The following is a 26,559-nucleotide window of genomic DNA, read 5'->3' on the forward strand; positions in this document are numbered from 1 at the left end:
GGTCCCAGCACTTTGTTTTGTGCCCCTACTGTGAGCTTCCATTCCTGAACACCCCTTTGGTTAAATGTTTCCCTGCTGAACAGATTTGTACAGAAGGAGCCCAAAGCTCCAAAGGTGCTGTTTGCCACTAAGCTCCTTGGGGCAGGTGGCCCAACCTCTCCCTGCCTCGGCTTCCCTGTCCTGTTGAGTCTTCAGGGGATGGAATGAGATGCTCAACGAAAGCTTCCTTCCTTTCTCTTCCACTTTTTTATATGAAAAACACTGTAATTTTACAGGCTTTGAACCTTTAACTGAGCTTCTGAAAGCCCATCCCTATTTTTCACATTAACAAAAATAAGACCAAAAAGAGCAATACCATGAATGGAGAGAATGTCTTTAGCAAGGAAATGTGGTAGATCGGTTTCACAAAAAAGGGAATGGTGGGTCTTTTCATTTACCAACCATTCCTCACTGTAAATTTTTTAGCAGCTGCCTTTCTCATTTTAATACAATACTTGCAGATCTGGTTTGCATCGTTGTACATACATGTAGAGCGATTCTTATTGTCTTTCCCTATATTCGATCATCCTCCAAGCCATCAATACTGTTTTCATTCACAAGCTGGAAACTTTAAGAAATGAGTCAGCCTGACCTATGATTCACAGATACTTGATCTGAAATGCTTGGTATTGTGGGAGTGAGGTGAGGATAGCATCAGAAATAAATTTCCTGACCCAAAAAGTCAGTTTAAATGAACTCGAGGGGGCAGAGAGGGTTTGTGGGGATAGTTCCTGCCCTTCAGGCTTTGCACTGCAGAGGGAGAGTTAGGGTGACCCCACTCCTGGAGTTACTGGCAAAGTTCCACTTCACACCTGTGGCCAGAATCTTATAAGCAGTGTACCTTCCCAGTATTAGAAATGTCAGAAATTGGAAGATACAGCCTTCAGGGCAGATGAGATGGGGAGTTCTTAGAGGCCAGAGATTTCATTTATTCATACCTATATCTCCAGTGCCTGCCCTCTTGTAAGGAATCAGTAAATAAATGCTTGCTGGGTGAGTGAGCAAGTAAGTACTTAACCCCCTCTCATGCTCTTTGAATTTCTATTTCCCATTGATGCTTGGAGTACCTCTGGTGACCCTATTACGCTCAATAAGTATATTTTGAATAAAGTAGAGCTTTAAAGGACAGTTGCTTTGGTTGCATGTAAGCAACCCTCTTGCCCATCCAGCTTTGTGGTTCTGAGTGAGTTACCCAAATGAGTTAGGACTTGAAGAAGTAGTAAGAACAGTGGCTGCCATGGAGAAAGCTCTTAGGAAATGGTGGCGGAAGAGTGTAGGTGTTACTATTGTTATTAACATCATAACTATCTCCTTTATCAACTCTTCTTGACTGTTCTCCCCTCATTATAAGGTTCATATACTTTTGATGCTTATATATAATATTATATGCGAGCATGTAGATAAATTATACACAGATGTCTGGAAAGCATCCAGCCATGTAATATGAAAAATTATATTAACAATGGCAGGATAAGTTGTGGACAGCTTATTGGACAGTATATTGATATATACATTTGAGACATCATATAGTATTTATCAAAATCCAGCACCCTTTCATGATTAAAAACTCTCAACAAACTCAGATCTCAGAATTATAAAAGCCATATAAGACAAACCCATAGCCAATGTTATACTGAATGGGGAAAAGTTAAAAGCATTCCCCCTAAGAAGTTGAACGAGATAAGGATGCCCACTGTCACCAACTAGCCAGAACAATTGGTCAAGAGAAAAAAATTAGGGGTAGAGGAAATCAGGAAAGAGGAGGTCAAACTATTGCTCTTTATTGATGACATGATCTCCTATCTAGAAAACCTCAAACATTCCACCAGTGGTCTCTTGGAATTAATAAATAAGTTCAGCAAAATCTCAGGGTACAAAATCAATGTACTTAGTTCTATATTATTTCTATGTACCAAGGCAGGAGTCAAATCAAAGATAGTCACACCAAGAGTCAAAGACTCAGTATCACTCACAACAGCTACAAAGAAAATAAAGTCCCTGCCGGGTGGTGCCTGTAGCTCAAAGGTGTAGGGAGCTGGGCCCATATGCTGGAGGAGTTGGCGGGTTCAAACCCAGCCCTGGCCAAAAACTGCAAAAAAAGAAAAAGAAAAGAAAAGAAGAGAAAGCCCCTGGGAATGTACTTAACCAAGGGGTAAAATAAATATCTCTACAAAGAGAACTACAGAACACTGAGGAAAAGAAATCACAGAGGACACAGACAACTACAGCTTGGACTCAAGCTTTTATTTATTTATTTTTTATTTTTTTTGCAGTTTTTTGGCCAGGGCTGGGCTTGAACCCTCCACCCTCAGTATATGGGGCCTGTGCCCTACTCCTTGAGCCACAGGCACTGCCCTGGACTCAAGCTTTTAAACAAAAACAATCCATGTAACGTAAGACATTTGTGCTCTCTTAACATGTGAAAGTAAATAAGAAAATCATTTAAAAATATACAGAACTTCTGTAAGGTGACCCCCCAACATATGGAGATGGCCAACATAAGGAACTAGGCCTTATGTTGATATGACATGGGTTTCATGTACTATATTTTCTTGTGCAGCTTTTCTTAGAAAATAACATACAAAAATCACTCATCATCAAAGCACAATAAAATCGCTGGGCACAGTGGCTCACGTCTGTAATCCTAGCACTTGGGAGGCTGAGGTGGGTGGATTGCCTGAGTCACAGGTTCAAGACCAGCCTGAACCAGAGCAAGATCTCGTCTCAAAAAGGAGCCAGGTGTTGTGGCAGGCGCCTGTAGTCCAAGCTTCGGGGAAGCTGAAGCAAGAGAATTACTTGAGCCCAAGAGTTTGAGGTTGCTGTGAGCTATGACACCATAGTACTCTACAGAGGGTGACAAAGTAAGACTCTGTCTCAAAAAAAAGCACAACAAAATCATATATACAATGTTATAGAAAATCAATACATTTACTGTTTTGCATTGTTTAATCATTCTTTCTGAGAAAAAAAAAAAAACAAACCAAGAGTCAATCTTGGTCTCTTTCTTACTGTTATTACAAAGGTACGTGGAGAAAGCACTCTCTACGCTGGCTACACCGCTCAGCACACCTGGGCATTTTTCCTCAGCAAGTGACTTCGGCTGCATGATGAGATGCCTGACGTGCTCTTCTTTTGGAATCGCTGTAACTTTTGTGTCATCCTCACTTGCTTCTTTCACTTCACCAGCTACTTTATGCACTTTTATGCTGGTCTGTACTTTGGTCAATATTACTTGGGAAATCGCTTCTGAATCAGGTTCCTTACAGGTTGCCACCCCTTCAAAATCTACTTCTTTGAACTCTGCCCTGGGAGAAGGACTATCTGAAGGGGCCAAAACATTGTGCTCTTGAGTTGTGACAAATTCCACTTTCTTCAACACTTCTGTGTCATTTCTGACTGAACTCTCTTCCAAGCAGAACTGATCTGGAGGAGCATCCAGGGCGCTGAATGATGCCGCAGGTGAACTTGCTGCCACAGGCGGACCACAGGTGTGTGTTTTAGTCATGAGCCATTCACAGGAGCTGGGCTCGGTAGTGCATTTTAAATGTTTTGAGGATGCCAACGGTCAAAGGATTGGGTTTTTGAGATTATGTGTATAGGCAGAAATTTCACTGTCATATGTGAGATAGTTTACTTGCTGGTGGCCAGGACAGTTGTCTACTGTCAGTAGACTAGACAATTTCGTTTCTTTTCTTTTCCTTTTTTTTTGAGACAGAGTCTCACTTTGTCACTCTCGGTAGAGTGCTATGGCATCAGCTCACAGCAACCTCAAACTCTTGGGCTCAGGTGATTGATTCTCTTGCCTCAGCCTCCCAAGTAGCTGGGAATACAGGCGCCACCACTATGCCTGGCTGTTTTTAGAGACGGGGGTCTTGCTCTTGCTCAGGCTGGTCTCGAACCTGTGAGCTCAGGCAATCTACCCGCCTCGGCCTCCCAGAGTGCTAGGATTACAGGTGTTAACCACCACGCCTGGCCTTAGACTAGACAATTTTTTCTTCATTTCTCGGTCAACACCCATGACTCACTCCTCAAATAGGGTGCTGGTCACCATGCTCATTTGTTTGATCTCCAAGTGACAGGGAGCTCGTTGGGCTTCAGGTTCTTGAATGCATGTGGCTTTGCTGATTTACCAATCACCAGGGCTTTAGTTTCTTTCCAGGTGAGCTAGTGCAAAGAAGAACTGTGAAATGGTCTTTGGAAAGTTTCCTATTCTTATATAGTCACTCTTTAATCAAGGCTTCTGCCAGGCATTGCCTTGAAAAAGAGTCTGCACCCGTCAGCATTACAGATGTCTTCGTTTTGGAAACCTCTGGAGAAGTCCAGGAACTTTTTGATGAACTCTTCCCCAACTTCTCCTGGAACTTCATTGGATTTACCACCAAGACTCACTGGGAGATCTCGTGTTGCAGTTTAAATTTCTCGAGCTGGCTGCTTGATGCTTGGAAATCTGCCACCTCAATTCCTTTGCAAATTTTTTAGCAAATTCTTGGATCATTGGCCCAGAGATTCGGGCATTAACTATCCTCACTTGTTTGAACCAGCTTAATGTGGCTTCATTGATTTCACTGAGGGAAGTTTTCCTCTTCTGCTGCGAAAAGTCTCTGTTTCCTTACCATATCTCTTTAAGTACTCAGGTTTACATTTTTGATAACCATAGTCTTGCTAACACCAAAATGTTCTGCTATCTTTCTTTACCTGCTGCTTTCCAGAAAAATGTGAATCAATCTTTTCCTTCAATGCAGCCACTTTATTTCCTTTGACCCATCTCATGTCTCAATTAACTATAAAATTTTTCAGTAATTGTAGGATGTACCGACAGTTCAGAGCAGTCCTTCACATTGAAAAAATCCTTCATGATACATGATAAACAATAGGATGTTCAGCCTAATCCAACACATGATAGTAATAAAACATGAAAAAAGAGCTTACACTAAAGAAAAAAATAATACCACTAAGGGGCAAAGCCCATACCTTCTATTGCTTGGTGTAGAGTGGACTCAAACGCTGGAGTTGTAGAGGAAAATTAATTTTGCGTGTCACGTCCAAGTGGTCAAGACACAGCTTTCAGAGATGTCAATTATATAGAAGTCAATCTTCCATTGAGTATGTGTGGTGCGTGTCTGATCTATGAAAATTAGGTCAACTTGAGGTAGTCAGTGTAGGGAGGTGGTCAGCTATGGAGGTTCTAATGTATATATATTTGAGAAGATATATCAACAATATAAGAAATTGAAAAAAGAGAATAAGAAATTATCCATAATTTTATATCCCTAGATAAACATATCAATAATCATTATCAATGTGCTTTAACCCACCTGCCTTGTTTTATATAATTATTTTTTACATAGTCCATTGTAACGATGAATTATTTTCTGTTTGCTTTTTTCCATAAGCCTTGTCCATGTGATTCTATAACCTTTTAAGCTACCATTTTGAAATTTACTCTTATTTAGGTAGTTATCAGTAATGAGCTTCTGGTTGTTACCTGTTCTTGGCTTCTGTAACTAAAGTTTTCTTTCTAGTATATATTCTCTCTTCCTCTTCCATGTCTCCTTTTACTAGCATCCTGCATTCATGTGGCTCATTTGTTACAGTTTGTGAGCCAATACTGACACATTATGAGTAACTGAAGTACATACTTTACATTAAGTTTCATTCTTTTGTCACGTATAGTTCTGTGGGTTCTGATAAACATACACAGTCGCGTCTCCAGTGTAGGCACCATTACAGTATCACATAGAGTAATCACTGCCCTAAAAATCATCTGTGCTGGCCTGTTATTCCTCCCTCCACCAACCTCTGGTGACCACAGATCTTTTTACTGTTTCCATGGTTTTCTCTTTTCCAGAATGTCAACTTGTTGAAATCATTCAGTATGTATCTTTATCATTTTTTTTTTTTTACTTTGGTAATATGCATTTAAGATTTCTCTGAGTCTTCTCTTGGCTTGAGAGTTCATTTCTTTTTATTGCTGAATAATATTCCATTGTCTGGGTGCACCATAGTGTATTTATTCAGTCACCTACTGAAAGGTATCTTGGTTGCTTCCAAGTTTGGGCAATTATAAATAAAGCTGCAGTGAATATTTATATGCAGGTTTTTGCGTGGACATACGTTTTCAGTTCGTTTGGACTAATACCAAGAAGTGTAGTTGCTACAGCTTATGTATATTTAGTTTTATAAGTAATTGCCAAAGTCTTGCAAAATGGCTAAATAATTTTGCATTCCCACCAACAATGAATGGTTGAGAATGAATGAATGTGAACTCCTATTGCTCAAATCCTCACCAGCATTTGTTCTGGATTTTGGCCATTCTAATAGGTGTGCAGTGGTATCTCATTGTTATTTTAATCTGCATTTTCCCAGTGGCATATGATGTTTATTTTATTTACCATGTGCTTATATTCTTTGATGACGTGTCTGTTTAGGTATTGTGCTCATTTTTAATTAGGTTTTTCAATTCCTTATCCTCACGTTTCAAGAGTTCTTTGTACATTTTGGATAGCATTCCTTTAACTGACAATGCCTTTTGCAAATACTTTTTTCCATTATAAGGTTTGTCTTTTCACCCTCCTGACAGTGTTTTTGCAGAACAGAAATTTTAATTTTAACCAAGCTCAGCTTATTTATTGGTCTTTCATGGATCATGCTTTTGGTGTTGTATCTAAAAAGTTGTTGCCGTACCCAAGGTCACCTGGGATTTTCTCCTTTGTTATCTTGTGAGAGTTTTATAGTTTTGCATTTTACTTTTAGGTCTATGATCCATTTTGTGGTAGTTTTTGCGAAGGGTTCAAGGTCTGTGTCTAGATTCATTTCTTTGCATGTGGATGTACAGTTGTGCCAGCACCATTTATTGAAAAGATTATCTTTGGTCCATTGTCATGCCTTTGTTCCTTTGTCAAAGATCATGGACTGTATTTATTTGGGTTTATTTCTAGGCTCTCTGTTCTGTTTCATTGATCTATTTGTTTAATCTCTTGCCAATACCATGCTATCTTGATAAGCCTATCTTGATCGTATGCGTAGAAACAGGGCGGTGTTAGTCCTCTGACTTCTTTTTTCTTTCAGTCTGTTGGCTGTCAAGTATTTTCCCTCCCCATATAAACTTTACAATCAGTTTACTGGTACCTGCATAGTAACTTGCTGGGATTTTGATATACCATAGTTTGTTTTTATTTTCACATTTTGAAGGATATCTTAGTTGCTCCAAAATTTTGGCAATGGTGAATAAATTTGCTATAGGCATTCATATATAAGGGTTCTTCTTTTTGTTGTTGTTATTGTTTTTGATTGTTGTTGTTTTTTGAGACAGAGTCTCACTCTGTCACCCTGGGTAGAATGTCGTGACATCATAGCTCATAGCAACCTCAAAATCTTCTCACGAGATCCTCTTTCCTCAGCCTCCCAAGTAGCTGGGACTACAGGCACTCACCACCATGCTGGGCTAGTTTTTCTGTTTTTAGTAGAGATAGGGTCTTGCTCTTGATCAGGCTGGTCTCAAATTCCTGAGCTCGAGGGGTCCTCCCTCCTTGGGTTCCCAGAGTGCTAGCATTATAGCTGTGAGCCATCATGCCGACCCTATGTGGATTTTGGTGGGACCATAAGTTTCTGACTCATTTGGAAAGACTCCAAGGGGGACAATTGTTGGATCACAGGATGTGATATGTTTAACTTTGTAAGAAACCACCAAAGCTTTATTTTTTTGCATTTATTCAGAGACTTTTAGTTGTAATTAACCTAATGTGGCTAATCCTCAAAATATACCTCTGAATTAGAAGTTATTAGCCTCGCCTTCTGGCTAATGTTGTCAAAATTTACTGCTGAGGAACCTTGAAGAGCCCTAAGTCTCTACACTTCTTGAGTGCGAGATGTGCCTCACCCATCTCTGTACCTCCATGGCTTCCATGACACAGTGCGTATAGTAGGTGCTCAATTAATGTTCACTACAAAGTGGGGACTGATAAAGGAAAAACCACTTCACTGTACAGATGAGAACACAAAGGTCCAAAAAAGGAGAAGTGAGCTACTTTTGGCCAAACAACATTTTACTAATAGCAGAACCATTGCTAAAATAACTCTTGGGCCTTATAGATCTGTGGACCTATTTTGAGCCACCAGTCCTTGGATCACTAAATTCAAACAAGACAAGCTTTAGGACTCTTGAATCCATAGTTAGTGTTTTACTCGACAACTCCTTGCTTTCAAACATATCCACTAGTCAGTACCACTACCAGTCACCCCCAGATTTCCAAAGTGGTGCTCATATGGGTACAAGGCCCTTGTGGCTACAAAGTATAAAAATAATGATGATAAAAATAGTGGCAACAAGGATAATTATAGCCAAAGATTTTGATTTTTTTGTCATTATCAGCCTCTTTACGCACACCATTCCATTTTGTTCTTGCAGAGACCCTTGGTGAAGTACCACTACTAGCCACAATTTAGAGATAGTACATTGAGCCTTAGGGAGCTTAAGTAATTTCTCTCAGGCCCTACAGCTCTTCTTGGTAGAGGCATAAATTTGTGTCTATCTGTTATTGACTCCACTTAGCCGTGTAGTACACCACAGTTAAGATCATGAGATTTAGTGTTGGAGGGAGCTGGGTTAGCATCCTGGAGCTACCACGTTGTCGGCTGTATGACCTTAACCTTGTCACTTCTGGCTGCAGCAATCATATCTTGGTGATGGTAAAACCTACCGTTGGCAGTTGCTGTCTGTTGTCATCTCAAAAGCCATTGTCTCCCACTTTATAGAACCTTTATATGTTCAAGTGGTAGGGAGCAGGCTCCAGATCTCAGAGAAGCCAGACCCCTATCCCGACCTCATGAGATGATTTATGATTGGTGAGAGTGGGCATGTTGTCCAGTCTCTTTAGGGGAATCGTGAGGGGCAGGGAGTCTCTTCCCACACAACAAGACCTAGCCCCTCACAGAGGAAGCCCATTACTCTTATCTTTTCTTCCTGCCTAGATCTGGGATATGATACCTGGTGCTGCAGCAGCTATCTTGTAAGCATGTGTCAACACCCAACAGACTGAGTTGGTGGAGCCAAAAAGATAGAAAAGCCTGGATCTTCCATAGTAATGAAGCTGTTCCATCAATCCAAAACAGAAGAATACCACTTCCAGACTCTTGTTATGTGAAACAAGTCCTGTTGTTTAAGTTGCTCTAAACTGGGGTTTCTCTTATTTGAAGCAGAAAGTACGTTTAACAGATAACACAAATTTCCAGCAAAGCACAGTGTTGGGTAGCTTAGCCTGGCACTGAAGGGCCCAAATTCCAGAGCCAGAGTTCCTGGGCTCTAATCCTGGCTCTTCTGTGTGAATTTGGGTGAGTCACTTAGCTTCACTGTGACTTACTTTCCTACCTGTAAAATGCTCAGTACAAGTGTGTTGAGCATAAAATGAACAGTAACAGTAGTACTAAACTCATATGACTGTTTCAGATCCTTAAATGACTAAACATGTTATGAATGACGAGAACACTATAGTAAGTGGCTGCAGATGTGTTTGTGAAAATTAAATTAAAAGAAAAGTAGTCACTATTATAGACTTGGGTTTGCATTTTGGTCCCATCAATGGGCCACTTGTGGGTGTTTAAGTAGAATCTTGACCCTTTCACCACTGAGACTTGTAGAGCATGAAACGCCTCCTAAAATCTGTCATAAAGCAGCCACAATGGTGGTTTCTTTTTGACAAACAAAGAATCTTTAGAGAATGTTGGCTTGCAAAGAAGGAGGGGCTGTGACTACCAAGTTTGGTCACCACACAAATGACCAAAATACCCAAACTTGCCCATGCAAATGGTTTTAGGTCTCTTCTGGTGGTCTCTGGAAGACTTCAGACTTATTTTTGAACTTTTTTTTGACAGGGTCTTTCCAGCTAGTGGCTAATTCTTTTGAACCTCCTCACATCTTTACTGCCAGGAGGTGGAGGTGGGTAGGAGGGACTAGTGTCTGTGTTCCTACCATTCCCATGCAGTGAGGGACAAGCTCCCCAGCTTGTGAGAGGGAGCTGCTCTGGTCTGGGTCTCACTTCCTCTCACTTTTTGCTGCCCAAATCTCCACCTTCTGTAGAGGTCACTTTTGAATCTAGGCGACAACCAAGCATTATTTTGATATATTCCTCATTCATGGAGTTAAGGGCTGTCCTGGTAGGTGTGACCATTAGTATTAGCAAAGCCTGTGGAGACTTCCTTTAAAGTATATGCCCTTCCCACCCCTTTCTTAGCCTGTCCACCAAATGACAGTCTAGACAAAGCCACCACCACATTTGGGCTGGGTCCTCCAGGAGTCTCCTAACCCATCTTCCTATTTCTACCCTGCCCTTCGTTCTTGCTCAACAGCTAAAGGGATGCTTTAAAAATCTAAACCAAATCATGGGATTCATCTGCTCAAAACCTTCCCAGGAGTCTCACCTCACAGTAAAATCCAGACTCCCTTTTGTGCCCTGCAAGGCTTGCCCTGAGAAGCCTTCTGAAACGCCACCTTCCCGCTTATTCACTGTAGTTCCCACACTGGCCTCCTTGCTGGAGGCCAGACATAGCTGTGCACGGTCTGGCCTCAGGGCCTTTGCACGTTACATTTCTATTTTCCAGAACACTCCTCGTCCTGCACACCTGCCTGGCCCATCTGTGCACTTCATTCAGGCCTCTGCTCAGATGTTAACAACTTGAGAGGCCTTCTCCGACCAACTCCCCCTCTAAAACACCTTCCGTGCCCCTCACTTTCTGCCATTGTCTTTAGTACTGATGACAGGACATTATGACAGATTTGATCATCTTTCGTGTCCCCCACCAGAGTGTGAGCTGAGTGAAGAAAGAGGCATCGTTGTGCTCATCAGGGCATCCACGGAAATCAAATCATTCTGCAGCAGCACTCAGTAGTTATTAAACTAAGTAAAGCCATTTTAGGTTAGAAATAAGGTATGTCTGATGTTTCCTACAAGTCTGCTAAGTTAGCCATGCAACCACTTTCTGGAAAGGTCCAGATGTGTTCTTAACAATGAGAGCAATGCTGGGCCAGTGTTTAAGGTCTCAAAGCAAATACATTGCAATTGAAGCTACATGTTAAACCCTCTTAAATTTGTTTTTTAACAAATTTAAATTTGTTCAGCAGCCCTCCTCGTCACATTTTATTCAGTCTCCCTTTCTTGTACCTTGATACATTCCCACCGAAAGATGAGGTCTGTGTCTTTTCCCTGGAGTCTGTGCAGGCTTGTGACTGCTTCACACAGCTCCCAGGTAGTTTTCTCGGCATGCTCATTTTGGGGGAAGCACTGGGACTGTCTTGCTGAAGAGGCTCCCAGTGACTGCTCTGCTCTGTGGCCTCCGGGAGCTTCCAACAGCAGCCAGTGTTGGCTGACGGCTACGCCAAAGGCCATCTTGCATTCATAGGACCTTTGCCTTTCAAATGAGCATGGCCCAGTTGACATCTGACTACAGGGCATGGAAACCCCAAGCAAGAACCACCCAGCTAAGCCCAGGACCAAAAAATCAGGAGGAACATAAAACGATCGTTGTTTTCCAACACTAAATTGCAGTAATACATAAAGACGCAGACCTCGTAATCTGCAATCATAACAAAAATCTCACCCTAACCTTCTTTCTTTCTACACAGGAAGCTAGGCAATCTTTAGCAAAAATTTTTTAGCACTCAAAAAACAGCTGCATTAGGTTTCTCATCTGTAGGTTAGGAATGATAATATGTATTCATGTGGTGGTTGTTTAGAGAAATCCAAGTTTTGTTTTCTTTGAAACATGTTTCTCAGCACACATGAAAGTTCCTTGAATCTAAGATGCCATCAATTGTGCAATTCACTATTAATTTATGTGCACTAAGAAACACATGTTTCCAATTAAACTACTGCATGACACTGCTGTAGGATTCATAGCTATTTTTTGGAGATAATTTGAAAAGTCGTGTATCTTAGAATCTTTGACTTACAGACTGATTATCAAAAACACCTAGGTAAACCCAGGCACAAAATAAGACTCTCAAGATGTGAGTTTGTAAGGAGCGAAAGGAGGGCATAACTTAAATGCATTTTTATATTAAAATCTCCAATCTGTCGTCCTGTTTTACACAATAAAACACAAAGATTAATAGAGACACTCTGTGGTCCAGGGAGAAAGGGCCTTCCCTGGGCAGCTGTCAAAGTGATAGAACTCAAATGACATTGAGTCACAGTTATTTAGCAGAAATGTGCTTTGCAAAAGGGATGAAGTCAGATCCCTAAATCTAGCTGTGAGTTGATGAGTTGTTTTCAGCAGAAACTTATCTCTAGTGATAGTAATAGTTCAAGTCCCATTTCTTGTTGGTCCTTGGGACTTTCTGTTTTTAGGACATGAAGTAGTTAGCAGCTCCTTGAGAGATGCTAACCAGTGGGCAGTGGGGGTCTGGCAAGTTTCTTCCCCAAAGTTACACAGCTTAATTATGTCAAATTAGTTCATCAGACACCAGAGTCTCTGCTCCTAGCCACAGTGCTTTTCTCTTTCTTTTCTTTTTTTTTTTTTCTTTCCCCGAAACAGGGTGTTGCTTTGTTACCCAGGCTGGAATTCCTGGGCTCAAAAGATCTTCCCGCCTCAGCCTCCCAAGTAGCTAGGATTATAGGTGCTTGGCCAATTTATTTATTTATTATTATTATTTTTTTTTTTTTTGAGTTTTTGTAGCGATCAGGGGTCTTGCTACGTTACCCAGGGTGGTCTCAAACTCCAGGCTTCAAGTGGTTCTCCAACTCAGCCTCTCAAAGTTCTGGAATTACAGGTATAAGTCCCTGCACCTGACTAACACCTTCCACCAGTACAGGTTTTTCTGCCTATAAGGCCCTTCTTACCCGCTCCTGGTGAAAACCAAAACATCCATCAAGGCCAGCTCAAATAGGACAGTGCACCCTGTGTTCCTGCAGGATCATTCCATACTCCCTTTGGCTCTGTGTGTTATCCCTGGGGCAGTTGCCTGGTCCTCCCAGAATTGTTGTGGGTGGTTTCTATTGGTTACTCCTATGTGGTATAAACTGGATGTTCCTTTCCTTCCTTCCTCCCTCCCTTCCATCTTTCATTTCTTTCTTCTCACTCTGTCACCCTGGGTAGAGTGCCACGGCATTGTCATAGCTCACATCAACCTCTAACTCTCTGGCTCAGGAGATCCTCTTGCCTCAGTTTCCCGAATAGCTGGGACTACAGGTGCCCACCACAATTCCCGGCTAATTTTTTCTATTTTTAGTAGAGACAGAGTCTCACTTGTCCTCAGACTGGTCTTAAACTCCTGAGCTCAAGTGACCCACCCACCTCAGCCTCCCAGAGTGCTAGGATTATAGGTGTGACCTACCGCACCCAGCCTAGACTGGAAGTTTCTTTTTTTTTTATTTCTTCACTTTTTTTTTTTTAATTGTTGGGGATTCGTTGAGGGTACAATAAGCCAGGTTACACTGATTGCATTTGTTTGGTAAAATCCCTCTTGCAATCGTGTCTTGCCCCCAGAAGGTGTGGCGCACACCAAGGCCCCACCCCCTCCCCCCTTCTTTCTCTCTGCTCTCCCCTTCCCCCACCCCCACCATGACCTTAATTGTCATTAATTGTCCTCATATCAAATTGAGTACATAGGATTCATGCTTCTCCATTCTTGTGATGCTTTACTAAGAATAACGTCTTCCACGTCCATCCAGGTTAATACGAAGGATGTAAAGTCTCCATTTTTTTTAATGGCTGAATAGTATTCCATGGTATACATATACCACAGCTTGTTAATCCATTCCTGGGTTGGTGGGCATTTAGGCTGTTTCCACATTTTGGCGATTGTAAATTGAGCTGCAATAAACAGTCTAGTACAAGTGTCCTTATGATAAAAGGATTTCTTTCCTTCTGGGTAGATGCCCAGTAATGGGATTGCAGGATCAAATGGGAGGTCTAGCTTGAGTGCTTTGAGGTTTCTCCATACTTCCTTCCAGAAAGGTTGTACCGGTTTGCAGTCCCACTAGTAGTGTAAAAGTGTTCCCTTCTCTCCACATCCACAAGGCTCTGGGGTCAGACGGAATTTGAATTCCACCACTGGGGCTCCAGCAATGTCTGCCTTGATCTACGTGCCCAGTGCTTGGTATTGTTCATTTTCACGTGATCGTCGCTTGTCTGGCACTTGGCACAGCATCGCATTCAGTCTTCACACCGACCTGTGGTGGCAGGTCCTTCTACTAGCACCCCCATTTTACAGGTGAGGAACTGAGGTAGAACCTCCTGCCCATGGTCCCAGGGCCAGGAAGTGGCAAAACGGTGCTGTTTTCTCACCTGTTTCTAGCTACCTTCTTTCTATAGAATCCTGGTGGGAACTTCCCATGAACGATTTCTGAAGCATTTTGAGGGGGGCCAACCTCTTCAGGTGTGTTTTAATTAAGGTCTTAATTTCCCACTTATTCACCCTGATGTGCAGGGAAAATGATGTTGCAACCAGTTTTGCTTCAAGAGATGGTGTTGTTTATTCATATCACGTGTCTGGCAGTAACACATCACTCCACTTTTTGGTTTTGAAAGGTGGCAGGTTATTAGCACCCTAATTGCCCATTCTTATTAAGGAACTAAAAGCATGGATAGGATTGTAGCCTTGAAAAGCTCAGGCAAACTCTTTAGTGAAATTTAGATCCCACTTCATCTTTCAATCCAAAGCATGTCAGGGCCACACTCACCATTCACTTTGAATGACTCGGCCTGTCCAGTGTCTTGCCAGTTTTCTCTGTTGCTGCTGTCATGGGAACCGTCTAACATTATAAATAAGCAAAACAAGATCTATCTTAAAAACAAGCCTTATCCCACATCTGGACAGCCCCTTCAGCAATGTTGGCCGTCCCCAGAGTGGAGAGTGTAGTGGGACCCCATTTTGGCAGAGATCCTCATAGTATGGATCTGGTGAAAGCTCAGGACAGAGTTCACTGGTAACTCATACCAGCTCGCTGTGCAGACTGGGCAGTGGATGGCATGCTCGGGACTTGGGACACGCCTCTGGCTGCTAGCTGACCTTCACCTTTAATAGCAACAGAAATGGAGAACAATGTGGGAACAGGGATCGGGGATGGAGCTGACATTCTCAAAGACCTACTTTGTGCCAAGCACTGAGAAAGGTTCCTTATTTCCAAATATTTGAGCATTTTCTAAGTATCTGCTGTTGCTGACCTTTAATTTTGATTTATTTCTGTTGTCCTCAGAGAAGATTCACTGCGTGACTTAAGTCCTTTGAAAGTTCTGAGATTGACTCTATGGCTGAGCAGAGGGTGGTGAACGTTGCACGTGCACTTGGAAAGAATGTGTCCTGTGCAGTTGGGGAGGGGTGCTTGGCCTGTTTGCAGTCATTGTTCAAGGAAAGCTTGTTCTTTCATTTATCACTATGATACGCAAATAAATCCACCAGCAAGGGGCAGTTTTGGTAGTTGCTCAGGGTTTCTCAACAGAATATAAGGCTTCACTCTGCAACATGCCGAGAGGAGAAGGGAGGGAAAAAGGCCATGTGGGTGAGAAGGCACAGCCCCTCTGAACCCAGGGGACAGACGCTGTGCCAACTTGTCCTCCTTGTGGCCCAAATAAGAAGAAAAGGCCAAGAATTCTAAACAGATCTCTGAGGCCAAGGGAAAATACCTAGGATTTACTCAAGGGAGGGACATTTACCCATGGAAATGAGAGAATCTGTGTGTGGTAAAACTTTCTTCTCTTTCCATACATTAAGCCAGTGCTCCTCAGAGTCCTACCTTTTAGTGCCTCCGGGCTGCAGCCACAGAATAGCACAGGCGGAATTTATTTCTCACAGTTTGGAGATTTGTTAAGTTCAAGATCAAGGTACCAATGGATTCCGTGTCCTGGTGAGAGCCCATTTCTGGTTGGTAATGGTTGTCTTCTTGCTGTGTCCTCCCATGACAGAAGAGGCAGCTCTTGATTAGTGCCCTTGATAAGAGCCCTAATCCCAGTCATGAGGGCTCCACTCTTAAGACCTAATCACCTCCCAAAGGCCACACTCCTAATTCCATCACCTTGGGGTTAGGATTTCAATGTCTCGATCTGGGAGGAGGAGCCCACAAATATTCAATCCATAAGTAGAATACAAAGATTTAACATTGCCCCTGCCTTTCCAGAATTTACAGGCCAGGAGAGAGTACAGATAATTAAACCCAAAATTATTCATAGCAGTGTGTGTAGGGGGATCATATAGACATTAGAAGAGAATCACTCGGCCCAGTGTGGTGGCTCACACCTGTCATCCTAGCAGTCCGGGAAGCTTAGGTGTATGGATTGCTTAAGCTGAGGAGTTCGAGATCAGCTTGAGCAACAGTGAGACCCAGTCTCTACTGGAAATAAAAAAAAAATTAGCCAAACATTGTAGCTGGTGCCTGTTGTCCCAGCTACTCAGGGGGTGGAGGCCAGAGGATCACTCTAGTCCAAGAATTGGAGATTGCTGTGAGAGATGACATGATGGCACTCTACCCAGGATGACAGAATTAGACTCTGTCTCAAAAAAGAAGAGAATCACTCTTTCTTGGTTTTTTCTTTGTTACACACAAACTAGGATTTCCACAGGGAAGAGAAAAGGGGGAAACAACACGATCTCGTCTGGAAGCCTCTTAAAGACTTGGAGAATGACTTCCAGAGGCCTAGCAACATGCGCGCTCCAGGCCTTGGCGTTCCAAGATCGGAGAAGACTGGACATTTTTTTGGTGCCATTAAACACTTGTGGCAAATTGGGGAAGGTATGGATGCCTTTTCAAAATGATGCTTTTAAACTGCATATGATAAAATCCTCAGGAAAACCAATTACAATGAAATTTAGTTCTACACATGGACCTTCCCCTCCACCTGGCCCAGCCCGTGGGAGTAGGAGACCCACAGATTTATTGAGTAGTGCAGAGATTTTGCAGACAAAGAAGAACCATCTTTTCTAAAGTTGGTAATTCTATATTTATGGATTATTTACCTCCAAGGAGGTTCCGACTGGAGGTTTTACTTTGAAATCGGTTTCTGAAAATCCACAGAAGAGCTGCCGTCAGCGAGCTCCTGGCTTCTGCGTCTTTTCTCACCAGGTTGCACATGCTCAACTTGCAGAAAATGGACACACTGAGTGGGTTGAATTGTCCACCTTCTGAATTGCTCCTGCTGTCCCCTGAATGCAGTATAATGAAGTGGCAATTAAGGGAAGAAAATCAGAGACTGACTTTGATGGGGTGAGTAGAGGAAAGCCAGGGTATAGCTCAGTGGTTCTCAACCCGTGGGTCGGGACCCCTCTGGAGGTCTCCTGCATAGCAGACATTTACATTACAATTCATAACAGTAGCAAAATTACAGTTAGGAAGTAGCAATGAATAATTTTATGGTTGGGGGTCACCACAACATGAGGAACTGTATTAAAGGGTTGCGGCATTAGGAAAGTTGAGAACCACTGATATAGATGGTCAGAGTGTGTGTTTCTTTGAAAGCCTTTGGGATCACTTGTTAGAATTTGGAACCCTCATCAGAAGACCACTGACTAGAGGTGCAGGGCAGGGGGACAGGAAAGTGCGGAGAAGCCCAAGGTTCAGGGAGGACCCCTGTTAATACGCTGGGAGGTGGCAGGTGCTGGGTATCCTGTAAGATAAGACACTAACTATGGAAGACCTACTGGCAGCCATTCTAGACTCATCCACCCTGCTGATTACCACCCGAGGACCTGGGGTCCCCATTACACAAATGGGACAACAGACCCTAAGCATAGTGAATTCAAGGCCATCCAGCTAGAATTAGTGCAGCTAAGATCTGATTCCATATACTCTCGACTCCAAGATTATTGTTCTTTTCCACTGCCCCATGCCCACCTACCTGCCTGTGGCACAGCGGTCATGGTGAAGCTTGTGGAGTCAGGCGGCCTGAGTTCCGATCTCAGCTTCTCTAGTAAATAGCTCGATGACCCCACTCAGTTCTGGATCCTCAGGTCCCCCATCTGTAAAGTGGGGATAATTTTATCACCCTCCCCACAGACCTTCCAGGATGATTAGAGAAGTATAAATGTGTATAAAGGTCTGAGCACACGTGGCTGACGTGTGAGTACTCCATAAAAGTCCCTTCCTGAGGTTATTATTAGCCCAGCAGGGCAGGCGCGTTAGGGGGTCCTGGGGTGCCGTCACTCCTCTGTTTACTCCTCTGACTGTCCCTGTCTGGCAGGCGTTCAGGAGTTAGTTTTTCTTGTCCAAAGGTTGCCTGGTGCTCCAGAGTGACCAGCAGCGCCAAGGTGATTATACAACCCTGCGTGCTGAGCCAACTCTGGCACTCGCCTGGGCTGTGAGCTGAGCCCGCACTGCCGTGGGCCGGGGAGCCTCCTCTTTACCTGCTTTCTCACCTTAAAGCAGTGGGACCTCTGGGGAGCAGATGGGGCTCCAGGGACTCCAGGACAGCTGCTTTTCCTTCCTCTCCTTCTCTTTCCTGCTAAGGCTCTCTGTCTCCAGGGGTGCTGCCCAGACACTGGAGGGGCAAGTGGAAGGAGGGGAAGGTGTAGGTTAACCCTGGCTGTGCACTCAGTGTGGTGCAGGACAGCTGCTCCTTTAAAGCTTCTTCTAGGTATAGCATCACGATGTCACTTGCATACACAGATGTATCTATCATACACAATGACTTTTATAAAGCTGCAAGGATGAAACGGGCTACCCCATGGAAAGAGCTCAGTACAGTGCCCGGTGTATCATAAGCCCTCAGCAGGTGCCAGTGGGCTTATCTCGTAGGAAAACTCACGCATGTCCTCACTCCAGGCTTTGTGCCCTCTGGGTCTGTGTCCCCATTGTCGAGTGGGGTTGCTAATGCTGCCCTGCTGAGACTGCGAGGATCCAGATATGACAGCAGTTAGAGAAGGCCAGGGCCCCACAGGGTCAGGAAGTAGACTGCGGTCTCCTCCTCTCCCCTTAACCAGTATGTGAACTTTGGGTCTGGGGGTGGCACCTGCTCCTCCATCTCACCAGGCGGGGTTGGTGTGAAGGCTCAGCGGACCTTTCCATGCAGGGTATAGGGGGCTGTGCACTCCACACCCAGAAATTTGGCCCCTAATTAAAATTAGGCTGTGCCTAATTTTCTTTCTCTACCTCCTTTTTCACCTCTCCTGCAGCACTGTCTGAAACTCCCCAGGCTGGTGCTACCAGTGCCCTGGCCTTTGCTTAATGGTCACATCAGGGCAGCCAGACCAGAGGTCCCCGGCTTCTTGACCCTCGTCCCCTCTCCCAGCAGTGCCTCAGGCTTTCCTCTGGCCAGCCCCGTTCACTTTCCTGATGTTCATAGTAGGTTTTGCACCGCTAGAAAACCTCTTGCCTTCTACCCAAGGCTTGCATCTCCCTCGTTGGGACACTCTTCTGTTTCTTATTGTCAAGAGCACCCCGACCTTTAATGGCTGAAAGGCTGGTCCCTCCTCTCCTGCTAAACGCCCCTCCATGGAGCTTTTCCCACTGGCTCCATTTGGAATTTTATATATAACATATAGTTATAAGTAATATAAATTTGTATATAATATAAAACTATGTATATATGTATATAGCTTTATAGCTTTCTTTCTTTTTTAACTTTTTCTTTTCGGTTGTTGTTTTTGTTTTGGTTATTTGCTTCCATATTTCTTCAGGGAAAGATTGTGCCCTATGATGCTTCTAAGCCTTTCATGTTCTAAGCCTGAGTAGCTTAGAGCACGTGGTATGCGTCCTGCCCATGGTATGTGATTACCCCGGGTGGTAATCAGCAGGGGGGATGCATTTAGAGTGGCTGCCTTAGTAGCTAAGGGAAAGATTGTGCCCTACAATGTTTTCTAAGCCTTTTATGTTCTAAGCCTAAATAGCTTAGAACTATGAAAAGAGCACAGACTTCTCTCCACACCTCTGCTCTCTCATCTATAAAATGAAGATGAGCCATTGTAAATAACCAACCTTCTTAAGAGTTGCTGTAGGGCTCAAAACAGGCTCTTGGCATGAACATAATTCCCTTAAATTATAGGGAATTCAAATTTCAGTGTCTATGAATAAAGCTTTATTGATACACAGCCATGTTCATTCCTTTACTATCTGTATAGGCTACATATGATGTGTTCCACTATTACTTGATAATGGCACAGTTAAATAGTTGAAACAGAGATGAATGGGCCACAAACCAAAATATTTATGTCTTGGCCCTTTACAAAAACAAAGGTTGCCTGCCAGGCAAGGTGGCTCATGCCTATAATCTTAGCACTCTGGGAAGCTGAGGCAGGTGGATTGCCTGAGCTCACGGGTCCGAGAACAGCCTGAGCAAGAGTGAGACCTCCATCTCTAAAAATAGCTGGGCATTGTGGCCGACACCTGTAGTTTCAGCTACTGGCGAGGCTGAGGCAAGAGAATTGCTTGAGCCCAAGTGTTTGAGGTTGCTATGAGCTATGATGCCACAGCACTCTACCGAGGGCGATAAAGTAAGACTTTGTCTCAAAAAAAAATCCACATAGGTTGCCTATACCTGGTCTATGAAACAGGAACAATGATGTATACATATGTCCTGCCTGTGGTATGTGGGTAAAATGTCAGGTAAGTGCTCAGTGTCAAGTGGGCACTCAAGGTTTGTTCTTCCACTCTCTGTCCCTTTCTATCTTGGTTCACCTTCACAGAGGTCTCTTTTATTTCAGGGTCTAAACCGTATAAAACCATAAAAGTAAAAGAGTGGCAGCTCGGTGCCCATAGCACAGTGGTTATGGCATCAGCCACGTACACCAAAGTTGGTGGGTTTGAACCCAGCCCAGGCCAGCTAAACAACAATGACAACTACAACAAAAAATAGCTGGGTGTTGTGGCAGGTGCCTATAGTCCCAGCTACTTGGGAGGCTGAGGCAAGAGAATTGCTTGATCCCAAGAGTTTGAGGTTGCTGTAAGCTGTGATGCCACGGCACTCTACTGAGGGTGGCATAGTAAGACTCTGTCTCAAAAAGATAAAGTAAAAGAATGGCAGTCAGACCCTGGCCCAGTGTCCTGCCAGAGCAGGCCTTGCAACAGCAGACTGTCAGCTCTACCTTCTGTTTCTGGGCCTCCTCCAGGACTCAGGCTATAGGACTGCTGTGGGCATGAGGTACAAAGTTGAAAGTGCTCATGTCCGCGGGCTGCGTAAGGCCTGGACATGTATGGGGGTGTCCCTGCATGGCTGCCCGAGGGAGCTGCTTCTCTGAGATTTATCAGAGGTTGGCAGTTTCCACTGCATCTTTTCTTGTTTGGGGCACTGAAACATGGCCCAGTGATGCAAAAGAGCTGCCTGCAGCTGCAGTTTAGCTTTGCTTGAAGGGGGATCCAGCATCTAGGTGGAAATAAATCTTCTTGATTCTGCTTTGACAGACAGTGTGGAGCTCTGGAAAGGACCCAGATTTGGGATCTCATCTAGAATCCCAACTCTGTTCCAGGATCCGCAAGCTCCAGGATGCTCCCTTCCTGAATCTCTTTCGTTCATCTGAAAAGTAGGGGTGATGTTTTCTCCTGGGGAGGAGTCTCAGCAGGGCTCCTCCCAAGAAAACTTGGAGAGAACAGGGTTTTGTCTTCTTCACTGAAGCCCCATCCTAGAACTTTGTCTGTCCTGTGGTAAGCACTCTGAAAACACTTATTTAGGAAAAAAGATTGAAATATGGGGGGTTCCTAGGACATGATAGAGTCTTCTTAAAGAGTCATATTACTGTGCCAGTTCTAAACCAGGACTTGGCAAACTACAGCCCACAGCCTGTTTTTGTAAATAAAGTTTTATTGGAACACAGCTGTGTCCATTTCTTTACATATTGTCTGTAGCTGCTTTCCTGTTACTGTGGTGAAGTGGAGGGTTGTGACAGAGATGTATGGCCTACAGGGCCACAAATATATACTCTCTGGCTCTTTATGGTGGAACTGTGGCTCCTGCTCTGAATGTCAAGCCAGCCCTGTCTGAAGGTGATTGCGGATATTTTTCCTCGTTTGCAGGTGTAACAGGCAGTTACAAGTTGAAAACAAGTGGCCAGCTTGAGGTATGCATTCTTGATGCTCTCTCTGAGATATCTAGGGTTTTCTTTGCCACACCAGTTCCACCACACTATTCCGGCATGGTCAGAACTGACTTCTCGGTGCCCTCTCGCTCATATGTGGTGTTACTTTCATTTCTGTGTAAAAAGAAACTCAAGCCACTTGCCAATTGCTGGCATATTTATTAGGGATTGAACACGTGTCCTGCAACAAGTCTAGGCCCAAGGAACTACGTAAGAGATAAATCAAGATAAAAAAGATGATACAAGTTACATTACAACATCATAAAAAGGATGCCGATGGAGCACAGAAGGGAGTCCCCTCCACTGAGTGCGGGGCGCAGAATACGCGGGTTTCTGATTCACTATTCCATCGTTGTGAACAGCATGACCTTTAATGCCTTGGAGAGCTTCACTTCAACTCAATTTTCTAATCTGTTAAATGGCAACAGTGATATCTACCATGCTGGGTTGTTGTGAAGATAAAATAACGTAATGTGTCAGGTGCCTGAAACAAGGTAACCACCCCGCTACTTTTGTAATAAAATAAACCCTTTCAGTTTGGTTGTGAAACAGTCAAAGATCTCTGCTATATATCGTCCTTTGATGGTCAGGACGCACAGTTAGGAGCCTCTTGGTAGCTTGAAGTCTGAGGTGGCACAAAAGAACTTTCTGGAACAAGCAGCGTGCATCAAGTGCTGTGAGGGCTCCGTTTTTAGGGCACCCTGTCTGAGGTACCACTTGAGTGATGTGGGTGGGGAACACTGTCCTGTAACTATTTCATAGTAGATCTTTTTCTTCCATTCTCTCCAGAAGGACAGAACAAGGCCCCAGATTCCTGAACCCCAGAGGACCAACCCAGGAACCACTGCAGGCTGAGGAAGTCACTGTGGAGAATGTATCTTGAGACTTGGGATAAAAGTCCCATCAAAGGTGCAACCAGCCAGCCAAGATTTCCCGGAGCCTGGTCTCATTTGCCTCACTCGTGGCTTAGGACAGGGCATGGGACACAGGAAATGCTTTGCAAATGTTCGTTAGAGGACATACAGGGGTAGGGTGGGAATCACCCCTTTGAACCACCCTCTGCCCACTGTTCTCAGAGGCTCCAGTCTTACATGCTTCTTAAAAAGCTAGCAGATGGGCCCAGGGCTCAGAGAGAGCTCATGGCCTGTGTCCCCACCCAGGCCACCGTCATGCCTATCCGGAATCCCATTGCCAAGTGTACTGTACACCCCTCACCCTCCCACCTACCCGTGCCCAGGGCTCTCCTCATGCAGTCTTCATGTACCCCCCACCCCCACCCCAATGCAGTGCAAAAAGCCGGCTGACACACTCCACCTCCAATCACACCTACAGCTCTGGGGTCACCGTTAGTCTAGATTGGGTCCTTAAACTATGCCTGTTGGGCTCAATCTGGCCAGTTGTCTGTGTTTGTAAAGACTTTGAGCTAAGGACAATTTTTACATTTCTAAACAGTAGAAGAATAAAGAAAGTAACAGTTGACAGACCACCTGACTAGCAAAGCCTAAAATATTGACACTCTGGCCCTTTACAGAAAAGGTGTGCCCAACCCTGGTCCAGGGGTGCCGACTACCCCCAGGCACCTCTTCTGGCTTCGGCACACAGACTCATTTCCTTTCTCCTGTCAACACTGAGGCGGAAGTGATTGTCATTCCTTGTAGGGATGGGAAGACTGAAGCACAGAGCAGTTAATTCACTTATCTGAGAGTCCAGTAAGTGGCAGAGTCAGAATTCAAACCCAGGCAGTCCAGCTCTGTGCTTGTTCACAATGATGCCCCTTTGCCCTGGACAGGGCCACGGTCAAGTCTTAGGAGCCTCCTGTGCTCTCCCACTTAGTTTCTCCTCCTTCCTGACCCATAGCCAGTGGGCAGGTGCTTGGCAACCCAGACTACCCCAGCCAACCCTTCTTTAGATATTTCCTGCCATGACCTAGACGGAGGTCTGGAGCCTTCCTCCTTCACTGCCCCAACTGGCACCTGGAACCCTGCTTCATTCTTCTTTTCCGTGAGTCAGGGCTGAAATTGTTATCCTCTTTAACTTGGGACAACTCTTCCTGCAGCAGTTTCTGTGTTCCTTCTTGTCTCCACCTTGACCATCTCCCACCCCAGTCCTCCAGGAAGGAACTGGATTCCTGGTATGTGGCTGTGCGAGTAGGTGGAAGATACACAGGCAGCTCCTAGTGCTAGCCGCAGCCCCTCTGTTGCCCCTGGGTTCTGGCTAAGCCCCTCCCCCTCAGGAGGAGAATCCCCTGAGTTAGAAGCATCTCAAAGAAAAGTGTACGTCAAGGCCGAGTAGGTGGGACAGGGTCTCTGCTCAACAGCCCCCGTGCAGGAGTGCAGTGGGACGGGAAAGAATGGAAAGACGCCTGCCAAGGGGAATGGAGAGCTTCTCAGATCACCCTCGTGGCCTTCCCACCTGACCATCAGGGGTACGATTATGCCTTCCCTTCCCATGGTGGGAGCTCGGCCCCGGGGTGGAAATCGCGGTGCACAATGAAGGTGGAGAGGCTGTTGTCTGGCTTTGTGACCTTGGGCAGATTACTTAACACTCTCTGCTCAAGTTCTTTGTTTTATAAAAGGCCTGCCATGGTCATATATTAGAGCTAATATGCTTCCTGGCACACAGCAGGTGCTCAGTATAATATTGTGTGTGTTCACTCCCCTCAGTCCAGCCCTTCTCTGGAAGGGTTTTCTCTGTGCTGAGCAAGCTGGGACCCCCTGGCTTCCTGTTGAGCACAACCTAATGTGTGTGATTCCCCACTGCCTTTTGCCCAGGCCTCCCAACCCCCTGAGATCCTCGGCTCCTGTGACAGGGACTGCTGTTTGTACCTACCAACCTACTTTCCCTGTCATCCAGCAAAAGTGAGATCCTCTGCTGAATTTACATGGAATCATTAATTGCTCACGTTTGCGAGTGGTCACTCTCTAGAAAGGAGCATGTCTATCCTTTTCTCATTAAACTCACAAAACTGATCTCCCTTTGCCCTTACAATGCCCTGTGAGAGATTCATTCCCCAGTTCACAGACAACTAATGCTCCAAGATGTAACGACCCCTGCAGCACAAGGGGTGCTGGTGAGAGGCCAGTCGGGGTGGCATCTCACTCTGACTGCCATCCTCTGCGTCATCACACTTGGAGGCACCTGCCCTCATCCATCCCTGGCTGGCACAGAACTGTGAGCTCGTCCTGGGTCCTCCAAGGAAAGATGCTTTCAGGGTTGCTTTGGCATGAAGGCAGTGGAGGCCAAAGTGTCTTTAGGTCAAGGCCAGGCAGGAGAAGGCTCTCAAAGGCCCAGCCAAAGTTGCACTTCTCCCTCTGAGACCCAGAGAGGCAAACATCTGTGAGGGGTCTGGGGCCACTGCCTAGCGTCACTGAGGGCAGACGGCACCCTTGACCCTGCACGGCCCACCCCGCAGACCCTCCCTCTGCTCTTTCCAGAAGCCTGGCCTGACCACTCACTTGTATCTTCTGTCAGAACCGCATCGACCTTGCAGCTTACTATGTATGGACTTCTGTGTGTGCATAAATAGAACTTTAATTACTTTTATTCTTGTTCTAAAAGTCATAAAGAATCACTCTATACCATGTAAATAAACAAAAATAACCAGATTAATATCTGTAATCATCTTAGTCAAATATAACCAGCTCATATTTTGATGGATAACCTTCCAGTAAATTTTCTGTGCCCATCTGTGTATTTTTAGGAAGGAGATTGTATTTTACATGCTGTTTTCTAACATCCTTTTATAGATAAAACTGTGTCATAAGTGTCCTTTTTTATAATTAAATATTCTTCTACAACAAACGTTCCTAATGGCTTCTTCTTTCTTCTTCCTTCTCCTCCTTTCCTCCGTCTTCTTCTTGTTTTTTTTTTTTTCCAGATTCACTATTGTGCCATTTGAGAACACACATTCTCCTGGGCAGGTTTATTGATTTCTGGCAGTGTGGGGAATAGAAGGGGGTTAAATGCAGAGTCTTCAAACTTCTAAATTTTCCCTCCCTTCCTTCCTCTTTTTCTCCCTCCTTTCCTTCCTTCCTTTTTCTTTCCTCATCTCTTCTCCTCCTTCACCAAGCATCTTGTTAAATATTTTATGTATTTATGTAAATATGCATTTATTTAGGTATCATACAGGTGCCTCTGTGGTTTGATTCTGGGGGTGTGGTCCTCCACACAGCCTCTGCCACCCTGGGGTACGCAGGTGAAGAGGGCAAGTCAACAGACGAAACAAACACATGTTGAACTTGTGTTTAAACACAGCAAAATTAAACATGAAGACTGGGCGTGGTGGCTCATGGCTATAATCCCAGCACTCTAGGAGGCCGAGGCGGGTGGATCGCCTTAGTTCAGGAGCTCGAGACCAGCCTGAGACCCTGCCTCTAAAAACATCCAGGCATTGTGGCGGGTGCCTGTAGTCCCAGCTCCTTGGGAGGCTGAGGCAAGAGAATCACTTGAGCCCAGGAGTCTGAAGTTGCTATGATCTATGATGCCATGGTACTCTCCCGGGGACAAAAAAGTGAGACTCTGTCACAAAA

At 44.5% G+C, this 26,559-nt stretch overlaps 1 long non-coding RNA gene across 11 annotated transcripts in view; it reads left to right on the forward strand.

Annotated features, from left to right (window-relative positions):
* LOC128563530 (uncharacterized) overlaps positions 1 to 25,800 on the forward strand; it is a 279,275-nt gene extending 253,475 nt beyond the window's left edge. For 9 of the 11 annotated variants that reach the window (XR_008373804.1, XR_008373799.1, XR_008373803.1 and 6 more), the window contains 2 exons: positions 16,580 to 17,231; positions 22,820 to 25,800. This is a non-coding gene — a long non-coding RNA (uncharacterized LOC128563530). Of the gene's footprint in view, positions 1 to 16,579; positions 17,232 to 21,968; positions 22,013 to 22,819 lie in introns of all 11 variants that reach the window. The other 2 variants (XR_008373806.1, XR_008373807.1) reach the window with 2 other exon arrangements.
* The last annotated feature ends 759 nt before the right edge of the window (positions 25,801 to 26,559 follow it).

This window comes from Nycticebus coucang, chromosome 13 (genome assembly GCF_027406575.1).
Source record: "Nycticebus coucang isolate mNycCou1 chromosome 13, mNycCou1.pri, whole genome shotgun sequence".
NCBI classification, from domain to species: Eukaryota; Metazoa; Chordata; class Mammalia; order Primates; family Lorisidae; genus Nycticebus; species Nycticebus coucang.